Source organism: Chrysemys picta, chromosome 17, assembly GCF_011386835.1.
Source record: "Chrysemys picta bellii isolate R12L10 chromosome 17, ASM1138683v2, whole genome shotgun sequence".
Lineage (NCBI taxonomy): Eukaryota > Metazoa > Chordata > Testudines > Emydidae > Chrysemys > Chrysemys picta.
In genome coordinates, this window is record NC_088807.1 from 7,790,820 (window position 1) to 7,812,476 (window position 21,657).

The 21,657-nt window shown below is 50.3% G+C and overlaps 1 long non-coding RNA gene across 1 annotated transcript; it reads left to right on the top strand.

Moving 5' to 3' along the window:
* Positions 1-600: 600 nt before the first annotated feature.
* LOC135976152 (uncharacterized) lies at positions 601-20,158 on the top strand. Its single transcript, XR_010593360.1, has 4 exons — positions 601-818; positions 11,886-11,966; positions 14,713-16,341; positions 16,470-20,158. It is a non-coding gene; the product is annotated as an uncharacterized LOC135976152 (long non-coding RNA).
* Positions 20,159-21,657: the final 1,499 nt, after the last annotated feature.

Sequence of the window (21,657 nt, forward strand, 5' to 3'; positions counted from 1 at the left end):
CTGACTGGATTTTAAGTATCGCGGGTAGCCGTGTTAGTCTGTATCCACAAAAACAACAAAGAGTCCGGTGGCGCCTTAAAGATTTATTTGGGCGTAAGCTTTCGTGGGTAAAAAACCCACTTCTTCAGATGCCACCGGACTCCTTGCTGACTGGATTTTGTATCCCGTCGGTGACAATCAGGGAGACGTGGGGGAGAATTTTATCACTCTCGGAGTCAGACGTGACACGACAGCCGTGCCGCTAAAAGGTGAGCAGTGTCGCCCCTCTTTGGCGGCAGGAGAGACTCTCCCGCCGACAAAATAAATCCACCCCCAGCCAGAGGCGGTGAGCTCTCCTCCCCCCGCCAACAAAGCATTGTCCACACTGGTGCGTTTTGTCGGTTTATCGTTGTGGTGTGTATGTGTGTGATGTGTTTTTTCACACCCCTGAACCACAAAAGTTGTACCCACCAAAGGGCCGCGCAGACAACGCCGTGGAGAGGATTTCCCCCCCTCCCCGACGCACAAAGGGGGGAACCCCCTGAGCCCCGCCCCTCCCCATCGCTAGCCACGCCCCTCCAGCCCCGGCGCGTCCCGTTTCCCGCCCGGGAGCAGAGCCCCAGGGGCCGCGGCGGCCAATCAGGGAGCGTGAGGGAGCAAGAACTACGTTTCCCAGCAGGCCCCGGGAGAGGGGGCGGGCAGACAGGCTGTCTTCCGCTTCCGGCGGGAGGGAAGCGTCCGTTGTTGGGGCAGCCGGTTCCCTCACTTCCGGTCCGAGGCGCTTCAGGAACTACACCTCCCAGCCTGCCCTGGGGCGCTTCCACCCTCTCGAGCTCCAGGTAAGGGAGGGCCCCGGGGTCATCCTGCCCCCCCCGCCCCGCGCAGAGACTCCCCTCTGCGCCCCTCCGACCCGCTGACGTCATTCCGGGAGCGGCGCCCGAGCCCCCCCCTCGCAACCGGTGTTGGCCAGAAGCGGGGCGGGGGCAGGGCCCTGCCTGCTGCATCGTCCCCCTGCCCCCAGCCTGGCGCCCCCCCCCCCCCGTCGTTAGCTACTGCCCCCCCCCCCCCCCCCCAGCTGGCGAGCAGGGATCCAACCAGCGGCAGCACCCACCAGCACTGACCGGGGGGGGGGACAGGAAACGCGGGAAAGCAGGGAGCGGGCGGGGGTTCAGCGGGGGTCACTCTCTCCTGCCAGGCATAAAACCATGAACTACTTCTTGGCAGGAGCACCGCCAGGTTTTCTGCCGCCCTCGCCGGCAGAAGGCCCCGCCCCGAAATGCCGCCCCCCACAGAGGCGGCGGAAGGTCCCGCTGCCGAAATGCCGCCGCGGTCACCGGCCCCCAAATTGTAGCGCCCTAGGCGACCGCCTAGGTCACCTAATGGGTTGCGCCGGCCCTGCTTCTTGGTAAGCCAATCACTCGGACAAACAAGGTTGGTTACAATTTGCAGGAGATAATGCTGCCTGCAGCCTGCTTCTTGCTTATGATATCACCTGAAAATGAGAACAGGTGTTTGCATGACAGTGTTGTAGCTGGCACTGCAAGATATTTACATGCCAGATGCACTAAAAATTCATATGTCCCTTCATGCTTCAAACACCGTTCCAGAGGACATGCGTCCATGCTGCTGACGGGTCCTGCTTGATAACAATCCAAGGCAGTGCGGACTGACGCATGTTCATTTTCATCATCTGAGTCAGATGCCACCAGCAGACGGTTGATTTTCTTTTTTGGTGGTTCAGGTTCTGTAGTTTCCGCATCAGAGTGTTGCTCTTTTAACACTTCTAAAAGCATACTCCACACCTCGTCCCTCTCAGATTTTGGAGGGCACTTCAGATTCTTAAACCTTGGGTCGAGTGCTGTAGCTATTTTTAGAAATCTCACATTCGTTGCGTTTTGTCAAATCTGCTGTGAAAGTGTTCTTAAAATGAACATCTGCTGGGTCATCATCCAAGGCTACTATAACATGAAATATATGCAGAATGCGGGTAAAACAGAGCAGGAGACATACAAGGAGTACAGTCACAAATTTAATTGATACATTATTTTTTTAACAAGCATCATCAGCATGGTAGCATGTCCTCTAGAATGGTGGCCGAAGCATGAAGGGGCATACGAATGTTTAGCATATCTGGCATGGAAATACCTTGCAATGCCGGCTACAGAAGTGCCATGCGAACATGTGTTCTCACTTTCAGGTGAGATTGTAAATAAGAAGCAGGCAGCAATATCTCCCATCAATGTAAAGAAACTTGTTTGTCTTAGCGATTGGCTAAGAATAAGAAATAGGACTGAGTGGACTTGTACGATCTAAAGTTCCACGCTGTTTCGTTTTTGAATGCATTTGTAAGTTACGCTTTCATGATAAAGAGATTGCACTTCAGGACTTCTATGAGGTGAATTGAAAAATACTATTTCTTTTGTTTATCATTTTACAGTGCATATATTTGTAATAAAAAATAATAATATAAAGTGATCATTGTGCACTTCGTATTCAGTGTTGTAATTGAAATCAATATTGAAAATTTAGAAAAACATCCACAAATATTTAATTAATTTTTTTGAGTTAACTGTGTGAGTTAACTGCGATTAATTGACAGCCTAGTTTAAACTTACCAAGTTCCAGCTTCAAAGTAGTTAGGTTGTTTGCCCCCACTATTCCTATTGGGAGGCTGTTCCAGAACCTCTCTCTAAACCTTCCGGCACCGTGAGAACCTCAGACCTGGGTCGCACTAAGTCCAGGCACCTAGACCCCACTAGGAGATAGATCTTTCAAAATCTGGCCCACTCCAGATGAGTAAACCACAGGAGGAAGGCCGGAAGGTTGGGTTAGTGTTAGAAACCTTCTTCTCGTTTCCAGCCTAGATTTATTCCTGGCCAGTTTATCCTCTTTTATTCTTGTGTCAACATTGTCCTGGACAGGGTTTGGGCATTTTAGCCACCATAAAATTCATCTAACCCAGTGATTTTCAACCTGTGGTCCGCAGACCCCTGGGGGTTCGCAGACTATGTCTAAGGGGTCTGCGAAAGGTTGTTGTTACCATAGAACAATGGTTTACAACCTGAGGTCCATCAGGGTGTGTGTGTGTGTCTGCAGACTGTCTATCATTTCCAAAGGGGGCCGCACCTCCATTCAAAAAATTTAGGGGCCTGCAAATGAAAAAAAGTTGCAGACTGCGGATCTAACCTGCTCTCAGCAAGTCTATTATGATGACAGTAGCACCTGTGCAGTGCTACTTTGTACAAACACCCCCTTCCTGTCGCAGAGCTAACAGTCTAGCTAGACAAAGAGTGAGAATGAAACCGAGGCACAGGAACTTGCCCACAACTATACAGTAGGTCTCTGGCAGAGCCAGATATAGAAGCCAGGTCTCTTGGGTCCTAGTGCAGTGGTGTAACTACAGGTCCACAGGAGATGCTGGTTAAAACCCAGGCAGCAATCTGTGTCCTTTCTACACTGCTGGAGCTGTGAGGGTGGGAAGTTACACCGGACATAAAAACGTCCAGTGTAGGCCTCACCTTGTTGAATCAAACCCAGTGTTACCTTCATGGCCTCCTGGTATAGGGACTGAAGTGCAGCCCGACCCTTCACCCTATTAAAGATACAGGTAAGTTGAAGACATCTGCTGGTCTTGTTCATTATGGACACCCTCGAGACCCAGCTGCCTTTAAAATAGTTTTAATATTTGGCAGGTTTTTTTTGTAAAAATACCATCAACCTGGGACTGGATTAGAACTGCTGTTGTAGCCTCTTCATCCCATTCCCTAAACTAACCATCATCTCTGACACAATGTCAGATACAGCCACTGCTCTAGAGGGGAAAGGCCCTGTGTCCCATTCCCTGCCTCCCAAGAGCCAGCCAGTGCTCCTCACGTGGGGCTGGATCAGAACCAGTGTCCTAGAGGTGAAAGGCCCTCTATCCCATTCCTTGCTCCCCATAAGCCAGCTGGTCCCCCACGTGTGTGACAATACTGGAACTGATGCTCTAGAGGTGAAAAGCTCTGTCTCTCAGTTTCGGACCCCCAATCTATGCTATCTTTTCAATCATTCCTTTCTTCAGACTTCTCATTTAAAACTCCTAGCTGGAGATGTTTCTCTTAACTAGGGTTACCATATTTCAATAGTGCAAAAAGAGGACACTCCATGGGACCCTGCCCCCGCCCCAACTCCGCCCCCGCCCCAACTCCGCCCTTCCCCGGCCCGACCCCGCCCCAACTCCTCCCCTTCCCCGTCCCCGCCCCAACTCCACCCTTCCCCGCCCCCGCCCCGCCCCAACTCCTCCCCTTCCCCACCCCAACTCCGCCCCCTCCCGAGCACCCCACATTCCCTCTCCTCCCTCCCACCCCCTGGCTGCTGCGCTGGGGAAGTTGCTTCGGTCCCCGCCGCGGTGGAGAGCGGCAGGAGCCGGGAAAGTTGGAGCCCGGGGAGGAGGCGGTCCCCTTACCATGCCTCCCTATTTTCCTGGACATGTTCGGCTTTTTGGAAAAAAAAGCCGGACATGTCTGGGAAAATCCAGACGTATGGTAACCCTACCTCTGACACTCACCTCTCCCTCCACTGGAGGGACTCCCCTGTCCATACCTGTCCCGGGGCCTTCCTTTAAAGGGGCATCCCCATATCAGCGGGGTCTACTTGGAAAAGATAATATTTACTCCCTTGTGTGGCTGAGCTGGGCTGTGACAATCCAACCCATCATGAGTACTGTGAGAAATGGGGCACAACACTAACCAAGGCAGTGTCATTTCAGGGACTGTATAGGCCTCGAAGTTCAAATAAACAAGCTATATAAAGTCCTTTTCTTTACTGGGAAGCCAAATGGAAGTTTTTCTAGAAGGGTATTTTTAGAAGTCTCAGTATAATGACAAATGTCAAGCTCAGTTAAATAACTTTTTTGTGAAATGATGCAGAGCACAATTAGTACAGAGAAATGGATAGTGAGAGATCCAAGCTGGTTTGCCTGATATTGTGTAAAAATGTGTGTAACTTTGATATAGATATAGAAACACCTGTCCTGTTTATGTAACACTTTAAAAATCAGCAAAAGGGTTATATAAATAAAATGTATTATGAAACAAAAGGCAAAAAACTATTCTGTACATAGTTTAGTCCCATTCAGTGTCTACTCGGTGCTTCTTGGCTTGTCTCTTGTATTCATTAAATGGAGCATCTCTTGTCACTGTCCAGCAATAGTCTGCAAGCATTGATGGGCTCCATTTGCCCTGATAGCGTTTCTCCATTGTTGCAATGTCATGGTGAAATCGCTCGCCGTGCTCGTCGCTCACTGCTCTGCAGTTCTTTGGAAAAAAATCTAGATGAGAATGCAAAAAATGTATCTTTAGTGACATGTTGCAACCAAGGCTTTTGTATGCCTTGAGGAGGTTTTCCACCAACAACCTGTGGTTTTCTGCCTTGTTGTTTCCGAGAAAATTTATTGCCACTAACTGGAAGGCTTTCCATGCCGTCTTTTCCTTGCCACGCAGTGCATGGTCAAATGCATCATCTCGAAGAAGTTCACGAATCTGAGGGCCAACAAAGACACCTTCCTTTATCTTAGCTTCACTTAACCTTGGAAATTTTCCACGGAGGTACTTGAAAGCTGCTTGTGTTTTGTCAATGGCCTTGACAAAGTTCTTCATCAGACCCAGCTTGATGTGTAAGGGTGGTAACAAAATCTTCCTTGATTCAACAAGTGGTGGATGCTGAACACTTTTCCTCCCAGGCTCCAATGACTGTCAGAGTGGCCAATCTCTCTTGATGTAGTGGGAATCTCTTGCACGACTATCCCATTCGCAGAGAAAACAGCAGCACTTTGTGTATCCAGTCTGCAGACCAAGCAAGAGAGCAACAACCTTCAAATCGCCACAAAGCTGCCACTGATGTTGGTCATAGTTTATGCACCTCAAAAGTTGTTTCATGTTGTCATAGGTTTGCTTCATATGGACTGCATGACCAACTGGAATTGATGGCAAAACATTGCCATTCTGCAGTAAAACAGCTTTAAGACTTGTCTTCAATGAATCAATGAACAGTCTCCACTCATCTGGATCGTGAACAATGCTGAGGGCTGCCATCACACCATCGATGTTGTTGCAGGCTACAAGATCACCTTCCATGAAGAAGAATGGGACAAGGTCCTTTTGACGGTCACGGAACATGGAAACCCTAACATCACCTGCCAGGAGATTCCACTGCTGTAGTCTGGAGCCCAACAGCTCTGCCTTACTCTTGGGTTGTTCCAAATTCCTGACAAGGTCATTCAGTTCACCTTGTGTTATGAGGTGTGGTTCAGAGGAGGAGGATGGGAGAAAATGTGGGTCCTGTGACATTGATAGTTCAGGACCAGAAGTTTCATCCTCTTCCTCTTCCTCATCTGACTCAAGTGAGAATGATTCTGGTGCATCAGGAACCGGCAGTCCTTCTCCATGGGGTAGTGGGCGTATAGCTGATGGAATGTTTGGATAATGCACAGTCCACTTTTTCTTCTTTGACACACCTTTCCCAACTGGATGCACCATGCAGAAGTAACAATTGCTGGTATGATCTGTTGGCTCTTTCCAAATCATTGGCACTGCAAAAGGCATAGATTTCCTTTTCCTGTTCAACCACTGGCGAAGATTTGTTGCACAATTGTTGCAGCATATGTGTGGGGCCCACCTCTTGTCCTGATCTCCAATTTTGCAGCCAAAATAAAGGTGATAGGCTTTCTTAACCATAGTGGTTATACTGCGCTTTTGTGATGCAAAAGTCACTTCACCACAAACATAGCAGAAGTTATCTGCACTGTTCACAGAAATACGAGGCATCTCTACTCACTTTGGCTAAACAGAAATGTGTCCCTTTGCAAAATCAAACACTGACAAATAAGAGAGCACGACACTGTCTGATTTCTAGAGCTGATATAGGGCAATTTGTTCAGCAGAGTGATGTAAGCTTCGTTATGATTGCATCATCCATGACTTCTAGGAATAACATGATGCAATTCATCTCATGTATGACGCAATACCAGCTTCAGATTGCATCATTCATTGTTTTGCCTAAAAAGCAAGTACTGTCCAAACCCAGTCATAGATTTATTCATAGATCCAGTCAAAGATGTATTTTAGTCATTTCTGGTTTAAATTGAGATCCCTTCCCTTTATAACTCACTTATCCTCCGCCATTCCCAAGTCAAGGGTCGTATATACTGACCCAGTAGCATATATTGAAAACTAGAGCCAATCAACACTTTTAAGCATCATTTTCGTTCTCAGTGACCCAGAATTAGTAAAGTTTGACTACATTTATTTCAGAAGCATTTTGGCTGTAGAGCAGTGTTATTGAAGCATATGCAACCATCATCGTAGACAGTGACTTGTTTATACTGCTCTATATACTATACCAGTGTTTCTCAATCTGGAAGTCGTGATTTATTTGATAATTTATATGGTAAAAATGAGAAAATAAGCAATTCTTCAGTAATACTGTGCTGTGATACTTGTATTTTTATGTCTGATTTTGTAAGCAAATAGTTTTTAAGTGAGGGGTACTCAAGACAAATCAGCCGGACATTTTTAGCTTTTTACAAATTACCCCGGACGGCTATTTAAAGACCCAAAAGCTGGAGATGTCCGGGGAAACCCGGACGTATGGTAACCCCAGTACTCACAGGCCCATGCAGCTCTGGGCAGCAGTGATACTGGGTCCAGCTCCGGCCTGTCCTTCTCGGGCGATTCCTCCCTGGCACAGTGCTCCTCCTGGGTCCTGTCCTGGGCTGTCCCCGATAGGGTGACCAGATGTCCCGATTTTATAGGGACAGTCCTGATATTTGGGGCTTTTTCTTATATAGGTGCCTATTACCCCCCACCCTCTGTCCCCGATCGGCCCTGTCCTTCTCAGGCTTCAGGCAGGTTCTCTCTCCTTCACTTTTCCAGGGCCTCCAGCTGCCTCTCCCTCTCCCTGGAGCTCCAGCGCTGCCCCCTGAAGTTTCCCTCCCTTTTTTTTTTTACTCTTCCCCTCCTCCCTAGGAAAAAAATGTAAAGGGGCCATGCTCTCTAAACCCCAAAGGGGTTACATGTGTTTCTGGGTGACACCCCCAGACAGATTGGCATCAGCACTATCCAGTCTGTTGGATGGCCCATCAAGGGTAATCCGCTATACCAGCGTTTCTCAAACTGGGGTCCGTGAGGGCACTCCAGGGGGTCCACAGGCCCCTCTGACCAAGTCCTCCACCTCCCTCCCAGTGCCTTCTGCATGCTGGGGAACAGCTGTTCAGGCATGCAGGAGGCTCTGGGAGGGAGGGGGAGGGGAGGGGATGGGGGCACTCAGGGGAGGGGGGGAAAGAGGCAGGGAAGAGAAGGAGCAGGGGTGGAGCTGGGGCAAGAAGAGGTGGGGTGGGGCAGGGTCTTGGGGGAATGGATGGAATGGGGTTGGGGCCTGGGGCTGAGCGGGTGCTTGGGGGTCTGTGAAAAATTTTAAATCAAAATGGGGATCCTGAGGTTGCTAAAGTTTGAGAACCGCTGAGCTCTACAATGAACCCATTGAGAGAAGCCAGGGGCTATGCCCAGGAGTCAGCAGGACATGTAGGGACATGCCTATAGACAGGGGACTCTAAGTACCTTTCCATGCCCATGTGCTGTGAGCTTGAATTTGGGACAGAGGAAGTACAAGCCACATGGAAAAGGATAGAAAAAAGGCAGCTGCATCACCTCCATTTTGTCTTCAATCCTGCTTCTCACCGGCTCTGGAGTAACTTCTCTACAAACAGGAGCTTTGAACAAAGGTCTGATAGACCCAGCTAAGCTTTCGGTGTGTTCCAGAGGGACTTTACAAGCCAGCAAACTCACCGACGCTGCTAAGAACCAGATATATGGACCTTGAAGTCATATGTATCGGATTGCTTTGATCATTTAACAACTCTCTTCTCTTTCTTTTCTTTTAATTTATAATAAAACCCTTAGTTTTAGATACCTAAAGGATTGGCTGGCAGTGTGGTATCTTGGATAAGATCCAAAGTAATATTGACCTGGCTATGTGGTTGTCCCTTTTGGGATCAGAAGAACATTTTGTTAAGTGAATAGAGTTGAATTCACGAAGGAGCAAAATTCACTGTTGCTGCCTTGCAGAACAATCAGAGGAAATGGGTTATTTCTGCAAGAATGGAAAGGCCACCCAAAATTAAGGTCACTGGTTCCGCAGAGTGATCTTGCTTTTTCAGAGTGGCTGGCTGTCCCACTAGAATGCCTACAGATTAAGACATGTTAAGGCTAAGTGTGGTGAAGCCCACAGACACGCTGATATTTCAGAGTTTTGAAGCTTTCCTCAATATTAATGAATTTCTCCTTCCCTTCCGCACAGGGGTTTGTAAGGATTATTATCCTCCTTCTACAAGTGGGGAACCGGTGCACAAAGAGACTGAGCAATTTGCCCAAAGTCACACTGAGTTTGGGGCAGAGATGGGAACCAAACTCTGAAAGCTTATGCACAAATACCTTTGTTAGTCTCTAAGGTGCCACAAGTACTCCTGTTCTTTTTGCGGATACAGACTAATACGGCTGCTACTCTGAAATCTGACTTCCTGGATCTCTGGCTCGTGCCTTAACTGCAGAACTCTGATGTACAGTGGGGGCGTCACACACCTAAGCATGATACAGTCGAATTTTCAAAAGCACTTTGTGTTGGACTGATTCTGCTCCCACTGAAGTCAGTGGTAAACCCTGGATACGCTGAGAATCCTCAGGCTTAGAGTTTTCTGTGTGCTCTGTGTGAAAACCCTCAAAGCCCAAATAAACCCCTTCCATGTACCTGCAGAAAGACATCTTTACGCATCTCCAACTGCTCTTTTATCTGTGGGGTCTCAGTCTGGTATTTAAATGTAACATTTCGCCACAGAAAGAGAGGCAGGACAATTACAGCAGGTCAACATCTGCAGGGCTAAGGTTTTCTAAAGTGTCTCGTGATTTGAGACCTCTTAAAAGGGCCCTGACTTTCCAAAGTGCTGAGCACTCACCCTCTGAACATCAGGCCCCTTTAAGGTCTCAGGTTAGGCAACCAAAATCACAAGGCAATTTTGAAAACCTTGGCCTAAGTGACACACCTAAGGCCACACACACAGGGACTCTAGGACAGAGCTGGGAATGGAAGCTTGATCACTGGAGTCCTAGCCTAGCATTTTAGCCACAAGGGCCGTCCTTTCTTCCTACCAGAAAACGAAGTTGATGATCTACTGAAACCCAGCAGGTGTCTTCTCCCTTTAACTCCATTGATCCCTTAAGCCCCGTCTATCTGACAACTTTCAACTGAGCCTGTAATCAGTCAGCAATACATTCGGCCCTAAAAGCCTGGTGTGTGTCCACACATCACCTGGTTAATACTCACTTAAGCTTTCTCTGTGTATCTCTTTGATCAGTGTGTGTTATGTGTCCTCTAGGGGCTGGTCCACCACGGGTCTCGTTCTGCTACAGCTCCTACCTATGGGAGTTCGTCCCTTAGCTCAAACCGTAGTGGGTCATACAGTTACAAGGTCCTGGGTTTGATCCTTGGTGATGACTGTTGTTACATGAATACTCGAGAAGTTTCCCTTCTCCAGAACTGTTCTAACCCTTCTATTGTACGTCTAAAAGGCCTGAGTCTCATCAAGGTATGTCTACACTAGAAACACTCCAGGGCTGGAGCTACAGGCGCCAACTTTCCAGTGTGCTACAGGGTGCTCACTGCTCAACCCCTGGCTCTGTCCCAGGCCTCAGCCCCACTCCACTCCTTCCCCCAAGGCCCCCGCCCCTTCCCCGGAGTCTGCCGTGTCCTTGCTCCTCCTCCTCCTCCCCTCCCCCTGAGCCTTCTGCACACCACAAAACAGCTGATCGCGGCTGGTGGGAAGCGCAGGGATGGAGAGTTAGGCGCTGATCCGTGGTGCTGCTGGTGGGTGGGGGGAGCTGACGGGGGGCTGCTGATGTGTTACTGTGGCTCTTTGGCGATGCACATTGGTAAATTCTGGCTCCTTCTCAGGCTCAGGTTGGTCACCCCGGTCTATCTACACAGCAGCTAGGAGGTTGCTCTCTAGCCAGGTGGACAGAGGCCCAGTTTTATTCAAGCTAGTGCGCTAACAGTAGCAGCGTGGCCCCAGTGTGCGGGTGGCCGCCAGAGTACAATCCCACTCACCCTCGGGGAACATCCTCAAGTGGGAGTCAACAATCTGCCATGGCCCCGCTGCTATTGGAACCAGGCTAACTCATGGGTACCAGTCTGCCCATGCTGGGAAGCAGCCCTTGCATCTCAGGACAGGCCTGACCCCCGGTGCCCAGCCCTGTCCTGAACTGGAAATTGCCCACTTCCACAGTGTGAACTGGGACTCTCTCCTCCACACCCCGCACTCTGCTCTGGCTGGCAGGGGCTTGGGGGCTGAGTCATGGTGCCTGTGTCTGGTGATAGACAAGGAGGTGACTTGGAGGGCAGGTGCAGAGGGCCCATCTGCCCTGGAATGGGGCAGGGACACCACTGGCTCAGGAGGTGAGTGGGCAGGGTCTGGACTCTGCCTGTGACCTTTCTCCTTTGACAGATGGTCAAGCAGCAACACTCCTTCCCCCAGCAGTGGGGCTAGCACTGGTGGGGAGCCCCACAGGACCAGCTGCTTCCCAGGTGTGTCTGCAGTTCAGGTCAAGGGCAGTAGGGTGAGGATCAGGGAGGGAAGGGCCAGCCCCATGTTGCCCCGTGACCTGCTCTCCCAGCCAGGAACCAGCAGGAGGTAACAGACTGTCTGGGAGGGTGCTGTCTTGGGGAGGTGGGGTGGGGGGAATGGGGCCCTCTGTGAGGGAGGGAAACTATTGGGAGGGTGAGTAAGGAGATCTATGGTGCTAGGGGGTCATGGGAGCTGTGCACGGTCAACCCTGGCTTCCCCCAAAGGGCACAGCACAAACGTCTCTGCTTGTTCTCAGGCACCTTTCGGGGACGGGCCTGGGAGCGGGGCCAGCAGCAGACATGGGGCAGAGTGAGTCTGACCGCAGGATGAGTAGGAGGTAGGTGCTGTCCAGTTCTTTGCTGGGGTCCCCTGGCAGTTTGTCCTCTGCAGCCTGGCAGTCACTGGAGTGAGCGAGTTCCCAGCCTCTCAACCCCATCGTTCCACCCCTGCCACCCATGTTCAGAGAGCTCCCCCTGCTGGTGTTGTCCACTGACTGGACAAGGACCTGAAGAGACCCTCCCGACCAGCACCATTTCCTGGGCGCTGGGACACTTCCCTAGTGCAGGGCACCTTGGCTGGCATCCCAGTCAGAGTCCTCCCCAGGACCCCCACTTGCCCCAGCAGGATGCCCCTCCCCTCTGACTTGGGAATGTTAAATCCAGCATCCAGGTCACGTTCCAGCTCCACGAATCCCCCAGCTCCCATGGGAACCTTCTTCCCAGATGAGGTACTGGGTTTGGCAGAAGCCTCTCCAGAGCCCAGCGGCCTTCTGGGATGTGTCTGGGTAGGTGTGGCCTGCTGGGGCCTGCCCACGACACAGTGTCCCAGGATTGCTGGCGACTTGCCCTCCACTTCAATGTCCTTTCTACTTCTGCACTGTTATGTGCCCCTTGAACAGCTGCCAGCCTCACTCCAGAGGTGGCTGCATTTCAGTGGTGAGCCAGTGGTCCCTGCACACACTGCACACTCAGCAAAGTGTGTTGGGATGAAAGGTGCTATGGTCAGATCCTTATGCCCAGATGTTGGGGGAGCAGCCGTAGGGCTGGGCCCATGGGCTTTGATGGCAGCATCAGCCTGCCTGCTGCACTGAAGCTCTGTCTGCATCTCTCTCCACAATGGGCTCACAGCCCAAGCTTAAGTTCTTTGTGGAGGATCAGCTCCAGACCAGCATGGTGAGGAGGGGCGGCTGGGGGGTTATGCCTGGGATGTGGGGCCAGGTGTGGTGTCTCCTGGAGGGATTGTATTCCCGGGGGATATGGAGCAGTGTAGTGGTCTCACCCGTGGGCAGTGGAAGTGCTGGCCCGCTGGCATAGCCCACGGTCCCCGACCCAAGGCAGCATAGCTCCTGGTGGGATGGGAGGCTCTGATACTTGCCCAGGAATGCGCTGGCACCTTTGGGGCTCAGCCATCCCTGGGCAAGTCTTGGCTGGTGAGTGGAGGGGCTGATGGGGTCAGACGCTGTCCTTGGACTGGGGGAGGGGCTGGGAAAGAATTTCCCCCTGGTTTGAGCTGTGGGGAGCCTGCTGGCTTCCAGTTCCTCTAGTGCTGTGTGTGGCTGCCCTGCCCCGCCCCCATTGGTCCCTCCGACAGCAGGGGTGGGGTGTGTGGCAGGCGGGAGGAGTTACTAGCTGAAGGGCAGGCTGGGAGGGGTTCTCCCTACTCGCCCAAGACCTGGCCTGGGGCAGCATTGCTGATGGAGCAGCCAGCCCAGCTACTGTACAGCCCTGGCACCCTGCAGTGCAGCCCCCCTCCCTGGGATGTGGCCCATGCAGTCGCAGCTGTGCAGGTCAGGTGCTTGGCTTGTGGTGCTGCACTATATGCTGGGACCGGCTGTTACTGATTCACAGGGTCTGTGCTGAGCCGTGCCCTTTGCATAGCATCCTGGGGTGACCCTGTAATGCATCAGATCCCAGGGGTCACATGGTCTCCGCAGGGCAAGCCACCAGCCTCAGCACCTCTAAGTCTGGGCCTCTGGGCTCCAGCGCCCCCTGCTGCACACAGTGAGCTCATGTTCGGGGACGTTTTCCCTGTCAGGGATTACTGCATAAGCCAGTCCCTGCAGTGACCCTGTGCGGCCTTTCCAGAGAGGGGGGTAGTTACTAATCATCTGCAATATGGTGTTGGGGACCCTTCGGTTAGCATGAGACAGGTGAGCATGGGACAGTTTGTCTTGGTGGGAGCCAGGGCTGTGCCACCTCCTGATCCTTTGAGCTCCAGCCTCGTGTTCTCCCCATTTGGAGTCTCTGCAACGAAATGGGAATTTTTTGTAATATTTTTGAGTCCCGCTTGCCTCCGTTTCCCCTATATTTTGCATGGCTACCCAGTGAGGGGAAAGGATTGTTTGCTGTCAGGGCAGACGGAGAGACGTGGGGCGGGGGGTGTCCTCACTGTCTGAGCGGACTGAAGTGGTCATTAGAAAGGACTGGCTGAGGCTGACCCCTATCAATGGAAAACCCCGGTCACCAGCACATTGACAACTGGCAACCAGTGCCCCACCGCCTTTCAGAGGGGAGCTGAGCAGAGACCCTGGCTTGAGACCAAAGGACTGGGGGGGTGGGAGCGGGGGGGAAAGAGCTCTTCTGGGAGAGGCTGGGAGCTCTCACTGCTTGGCCTAAGAAAGGGCGTCAGAGACAGCTGGCAGGGCATTGCTCTGGGCTGATGGGACCTGCCTGTGCTTTCACGCTTATGGTGACCTGAGCTCTTCCCATGCTGGCTTCCAGCTGCCTAATAGACCCACCTGTGTGAGTGTCTCCGGTGCATCGGTCCCTGCGGAGTGGACTCTACCAGGAATCCCCCGTTCCCTCCCCCCCGGGTGCTGGGACTCAGGCCTAGGAAACATGAAACCCCTGCACAGCTGGAATGGGGAGAGGTTGGTTTCCATGGAACTGGGGGAATTTATGCTGGGCTGTGGCTCTGCCGAGGTTAGTGGGGTGCTCCAGAGAGTTCAGGCTCAGCCGGAGCTGTAGGCTGTCCCCCAGGTCTCCTGGCCGCCTATCTGTGGGTGCGCACCTTGGGGGCAGGCCTGCCCCTCACCCTGGTGCTGGGGCTGACGTTCCTCTCTATCCTCCGCCCCACCGCTCAAGAGGACATCAGCCTTCACTTCGTGCTGTGGAGCTGCCTACACGTCTACCAGCGCATGATGGACAAGGCGACGGATGTGTGCCTCTTCCTGACACAGCTCGGTGAGATGGTGGGCCAGCTGGCTGTGCTGACCGGGGAGCCCCTCATCTTCACCATCAAAGCCAACCGTGACTGCACCTTCCTCAAGATCTCCACGTCAGACTTCTACGAGTTGGTGTCCCCCTTCCCCTCCACATCCTGTGGGCAGGGTCTGCCCACCTCCCACCCCACTTCCATCTAGACTGGTGGCCTGGGTCAGATTGGGGCCAGTGCTCCCTAGAGGGGAAAGGCACCGTGTCCCATTCCCCACCCCCATAAACCAGCCAGTCCTCTGCCCTGGGCTGGATTGGAGCTGTCTCCCCCTAGAGGGGAAAGGCCCCATGTCCCAGTCCTCCAATCGTGCACCTGTTGCATGGGCCTGGATTCTCCTGCCCTGGGCTGTGATCTGTCCTGGTGCCATGTTTTCTTGGCTGGCTCTGTTCCAGAGGAGGTGGGTGACTCAGGGATGGGGCGGCTGCAGTCAGCAGCGCACTGGCAGCAACGAGGCCACCTGTGCACTGACGAGCTGCCCGCTCTCTCCCCAGGATCGTGCGGGAACAGCCCAGTGTGGTGCTGAGTGTTGGCCATACTGTGGCCGCCCGCATGTCCCCATTCATGCACCAGATGGACTTTGCCATCGATTGGATGGCAGTGGAGGCCAAACGGGGTTTGTACAGGAGAGTGAGGCCTGTGCTGGGGGTGGGAGGGGGGGTGCTAGGAAATCCTGGCTGGGGAACCCCAGTTTCTCCGCCTAGCCCAGGGCACAGCTGGGACCAACAGTCCCTGCTGTGTTTAACCCTTTCTGTGCCAGGGTAACGGGCACCCCTGTTACTCTCAGCCCTCTAAGAACTCCTACCACTGCTCTCTACCAATCAGGAGGGGTTTCAGCCACTGGGGACCACCCCGAGAGGAGATTTGACCAATTGGGGGGAATTCTGGGGTGGGGTGACTAGTCCGGAAGTGGTTCGTGTGACCCTTCTAAGAACTCCTCCCACCACCCTATACCAATCGCGATGAGTTTCAGCTGCAGAGGATTGCTCCGAAAGGAGATTTGACCAAAATAGGGCAGGTTCTGGGATGGGGTGAACCACCCAGAAGAGGGTCGTGTGACCCCTCTAAGAACTCCTCCCAATGCCCTCTGCCAATCAGAATGCAGCACCATCACCCCATAAATCCCAGCGCTGGGCAGAGGAGGCCATCTCTTACCAAGAAGACGTATTTTAGAAATCATGGAAAGGCTGAGAGGAAACATGGACTCCTTTGCCACCCCCGTGAGAACTTAGGACTTTGTTTTAACCCCAAGGACCTTTGGACTTGTGTGGAGAAAACGTTACAGCAGCGACAGTTCTGAAGAGGATGAGGGAGCAGCCGAGGGGATTCCTTTGGCCCAGCCATTGATGGATATGCCAGAAGCCAAACCCGAAGCCCAACCGCTCATGACACACCCCGATGAGCATGGTGGCCTCTCATCGTCCACCACCTTGGAGGAGGAAGGGGATCAGGGCTTGGGGGAGTCACCAGCGGACAAGGTGAATGGAAAAGACATCGCTCAGGTAAATGAATGATTAAGAAGCGACAGTCGATGATGGGGTGTAATGGCGTTAGGAACCTGGGGTTGTGTAAATCTAAAAACAAGCAATGGGAACTTACACTTGTTTCTTGTCTAAAAATCTCTTGACAGCTCAACGATGCCTTTCTAGAGGACCCGGAGGCCCTGGTCAGTATTGCATCAAGCAGCGAAGATGAACTCTGAGGATGATGGCTATGAGTTTAGGAGGAGGTTTGGCATGGAACTCGCTGAGCCAGTGCCACGTCGTGAGCGTAAAAAATTATGCGGACTATTGTACGCGTTGCTGTTTGCGCTGTTCTTAATCACTGTCTTAGGGAAAAGCTTTTTGAAGATTCTGAGGGCTGTGTCATAGATGCACCAGCCCCCCGGCACCATGACCGTGTGACTTGGACTTCAATGGATATAAACTGCAAGCTCCGGGGCCTGTGTGCTGAGCTGTGTTTGGAAAGCTTATTGAACACTATTATTGCCATAGGTTATGCTATGCAATTTCTGTGCCTAACCCAAGAACATTTAATGCAAGGGGTGACCTTGATAAATGCTGTGCAATTCAGTGGAGACCCTGATCATGTTTTAAAGAAAATGCCCAAACCGGAAGATGCCTGCTTACAGAGTTATGTTGACCGTCTGGTCCGCACAAAAAGTGACAGAACCCTGCTTAAGAAAAAGACTTTTTGTAAGAAATCTAATAGGATTAAGTTAGAGAATGGTGAGGGGACAGCCTTAGAAAGCCTGAATCCTCAGAAAAGTATATTTTTTTATGATTTTGAATACACGCAGGAGACTGGGTTGCACACTGCCAATTACATTTTTGCTATGTCCCTAAAGCCGGAAAAGTCCTGGGAGTTTAAGGGCGATGAGTGTCTTTCTATGGCTGTTAAGACCTTTATTGGCAAAGAGTTCCAGGACTACATATTCCTAGCGCACAATTCCAAAGGTTACCATGTGTACTTCATCGTTAGACAGTTATTGAAGGAAAAGATGTGCCTAGAATTGATCACTCAGGGAAGTAAACTAATGTATGTGGAAGTTAAGGTCCTGGGGATTTGTTTTATAGACTCTTTAAACTTCTTGCCCATGAAGCTTAGCAAGCTCCTGAAGGCGATGGGGTTTGAAGGGTGCAAAGGGTATTTTCCACATTTTTTTAACACTTGAGAAAAATCAAAATTACATGGGGCCTATGCCCGGCGTGGAGCACTATGGTGTAGAAAGCATGATGCCCAGGGAAAAAGCAGAGTTTCTCGACTGGTATCGGGACCACAGGTATGAGATGTTTGACTTGCAGAAAGAGCTCGCGTATTACTGTGAGCAGATGTCAAAATTTTGAGACAGGCTTGTATCCTATACAGAAAAGAGATTATGAAAATGACGGAGAAGGGAGATATAGTAGAGAGAGGACCTGGTAAATTCACTGAGATAAAACTGTGTATAGACAAACGATATCCGCCTATATTACAAACCTAACCCCAGGGAAGAAATTCACTATTATGATTTTACCAGCCTGTACCCTTTCGTAAGCAAAACCCAAGAATACTCTATCGGACACCCCAATATACTTTATGACAAATTTGGACCCCTTGCAAATTATTTTGGAATTGCAAAAGTTAAAATGTACCCCCCCCCACGAGGCTTCTTTTCCCCATTGTTACCTGTCAGAATGGGTAACAAGCTTATGTTCCCGCTATGACAAACCTGTGCTGAAACCGAGCAGCGGGAGATGTGGCACCCTACTGACGAGGAGAGGGCCATCCTGGGGACTTGGTGCACGGTGGAATTGAATGCGGCCATAGCGAAGGGGTACACAGTGGCTAAAATATATGCAATCTGGCATTTTAATGAAAAATCTGATGAACTGTTTTCAGAGTACATAAAATTACACTTCCACCAGAAACAAGAGGCTTCAGGGTATCCCAGCTGGTGCACAGACAAAGAAAAACAAAATCAGAACATTAACGATTTCTACCAGAAAGAAGGCGTGCATTTACGCCAACACGAAATCAGGTTTAACCCCGCTAAACACCAATCGCTAAACTGTTTTTAAATTCTCTGTGGGGTAAATTCGGCCAAAGAACAAACCTACCCAATAGCAGCATCGTGAGAGACCCTGACGAACTCTTTCAGTACCTGTTTTCCCCCCCACTAGGAGGTTTCATCCTGTGAGTTTATTGGAAGCATGCAAAAGACTAGTACTCAGTCTCTGGAAATACCAATGTTTTCATAGCCTGTTTCACCACTGGTTACGCCCGCTTAGAACTATACAACCTGCTAGACAGGTTGCAAGAGCAGTGCCTGTACCATGACACTGACTCGGTGAGATCTGTGAAAAGGGAGGGTGACTGGAATCACCTCTGGGGGATTATTTAGGGGACCTCACGAGCAAGATCCCGCCAGATCAACACATCACCCAGTTTGTGTTGGCAGGCCCGAAAACATACGGGTATAAGCTGTAGAGAGGAAAGGCCTGTATGAAAGTCAAAGGTTTTACCCTGAACGTAGCAAACTGTGAAAAGATCAACTTTGACAGTCTGAAAGATCTAGTCCTGGACTATTGCACGGGCCTGTGAGAAAACACCTGAAAAAAAAAATAGAGGTGCAGCAGCCCTCTATCGTAAGGAACAAAAATCAATGGCAAATAGAGACAAAAACCCCTAATAAAACACAGAAAGTCGTTTACAACAAGAGGGTCCTAGGAGAAGGGTTTAAAACCCTGCCCCATGGCTTTTAAAATGGATACAAGGTGGAAACACCCCTTTTCTGCAATTCGTGCGGGGCCTAGCAACTGTGGGAAAAGTTACTTTATAAAAAATGTGTTGGATAATGCCAAACAAACATTGTCTGTTATGCCTGAGAATATTGGATAACATGGCTACCAAAATCATTGCAAGATACGCATGTCTGGGCTTGTTGAAACATGTTTTGAGCAAGGCTAGGCATGCCCAAGAATTTAAATTTAGTTTTTACAAAATTCATCACCATCTGGTCGTTTTGCACTAAGTCGTTAGAATACAATTTTTAAATCCGGTCAAAAGATAAACCCTTGCTACAATGATGTAAGAAAAACACGCAGTGATAGCCGCAGGCGACAGAGCAGGGATCTTGTAATTGTCTATTGTGAAACACAATGTCTGTGGCATTTTTGTTTAAAAATTTCATAATGCTTTTAGGAAACAACACACTGTTTGGGGGGTTCCCGTATGAGTCAAAAAACTCTCCACGGTTACGCTCCACCAGATATAAGGCGAGCCAGTGTTCACCAAGTTGGTTGCGTGGATGCGTGTTGACCACCAAAGCTAGGGGTCTCTGAGATAGCTTGCTGCCAGGGAGCCAATCACAAAGGAACACATCTAAGAAATTCTTTTTCGTGTAATGGGCCATTGATAAGACATGTGAGAGCTGCACGGTGTCCATGTTCACATATAGTCAAACAGAACGTTTCTCCTCTGATTTATCTCTATGACGTTGTCAAAAAACCCATACATGATCATATTGACGGTGACGGTTAAAGCCTTCCCAAAACGTATTTGTGTTCTCAGGTTCCCGGTTTTAATCAGGGAATAGTGATCGGCGCATTCCTGGTCGGGAGACGGGTAAAAGGCAAACAAGGTGTAACCCAGTGTAAACTCCTCACGGTCGATTAACAGAGAATGATCTTTTGTGTGTTTACCAGCTGTCTGTACCACATTCATGTATTCTCTCACGCAGCGTCCTGCCTCAAAGTCTGGTTGCAGAGGCTTGGTTGGTATCTGTTCACCATATACATACAAGGCCAAAAAATTAATATCATAATGTTGAAAATGAAAGGGATTTTTTGTGTAACTTCTGCTAAAGGCATCATTATCCACAAACCCCAGGACAAGCATTTTGGGTAACTGTCCCAAAAACAGGTTCTCTTGGTTACTGACCCTGCTTCTCGCGGGGATGCTAAACACTTTCATTCTCACACGGTCCATGGGATATTTAGCATTAGCGGTAAGCAGGGCCTCCGCGTGCCCCAGATGAACACTCGGGGCTACCCGTACTTTCTTCACAAAAAGGGATGCTGACACAATGCCATTAAACAGAAGGCGCCTTTACTGCGTGTCAGTTTAATTTTCACTCCGTTCAATAAAAGCTTTTCTTGAAAAAAACAGGTCGCTGTGTAGATGACCCAGCAGCTCTACTGTCCTGCTCTGGGCAATCAGCTTTGCACGCCTCACAAACCTTAGATTCCGCCATCCAACTCTGTTTCTTCGTCTTGTCTGGCAGTGTCTTTGTAAAACAGGCCAGTGGAAAATTGCGGGGTAAAGGTGTCGTCGCTGTAATTGAGCGCCGATTCTATAAAGGCCCTGTAAGGGTAACAGTTGTTCTTTGGCTTACAAGGCCGTCTCCCAGCATGACATCCAACTGACTGAAAACAGAGGCCACGGGGTAATTCACCAAGCCCACTTCGGCGTCCATGGCGAGTTCAGTTCCGTCTCCTTTTACAATCTTGCAACATAGCTACAGCAGTGTGTTGTTTCAATCCATATAATCGATGCCATTCCGTGCTATAAAAACATCAATGGGGACAGACTTCGTAACAGCCGATAGAGGCGGCACCTCGATGTAGATGCTTTTCTCAATGCTGGTCTGGGTAGGGGCTATTTGAAACAAGTCTAGTTCGGATTTGGTGCACTCTTCAGACCCGCAGTGAACAAAAGCCATGTTGATTAAAAAATCTCTCTTTTACCAGGCGGAGAGCGTCTTCTCTTTCGCCCAGGCTTCCTCTTGGACTTTTGCTTATGGCTGGCCTTGCGCATCAAAGCCCTTCTTTTAAAGGGTATTGGGGGACCAGTGCATTGCAGGTATAATACATTTCTCTTTCTCTTCCTCCTTTTAATGTACATCAGCCCCAATCCCTCCTGTGAAGCTGTATTCGAGCCGGTTTGTGTAAAGTGTAAGCATCCTGGTCTGAAAGCCAAGCTGTTACCTGTCTTCTAGTTCAAGTTTTACTATGCTTTTTGGCCACTTGAAAAAGGGGATTCACCGCGCCAAAGCTCCCAACTTCCCTGGGGGTATAATATATTTTCTTTAACAGAGTATGGAGGGGGACACATTCATATGGACACATTTAAATAAGTTTTATTAATTGCTTGGTTTAAGACAACCTTTTACAGCCGCCTGCAAAAATGGATGCCATGACCCCTACAATGAGGGAGTCTGATCTGGTTCATTCTTCTATTTTGTCCTTTTCTGGATTTTCCTCTTGAGATCTGTATCTCAGACAGGAGCAAAAACAGCTGATGCATGATATATTGACTTCCACAGGGCTACCGACGTG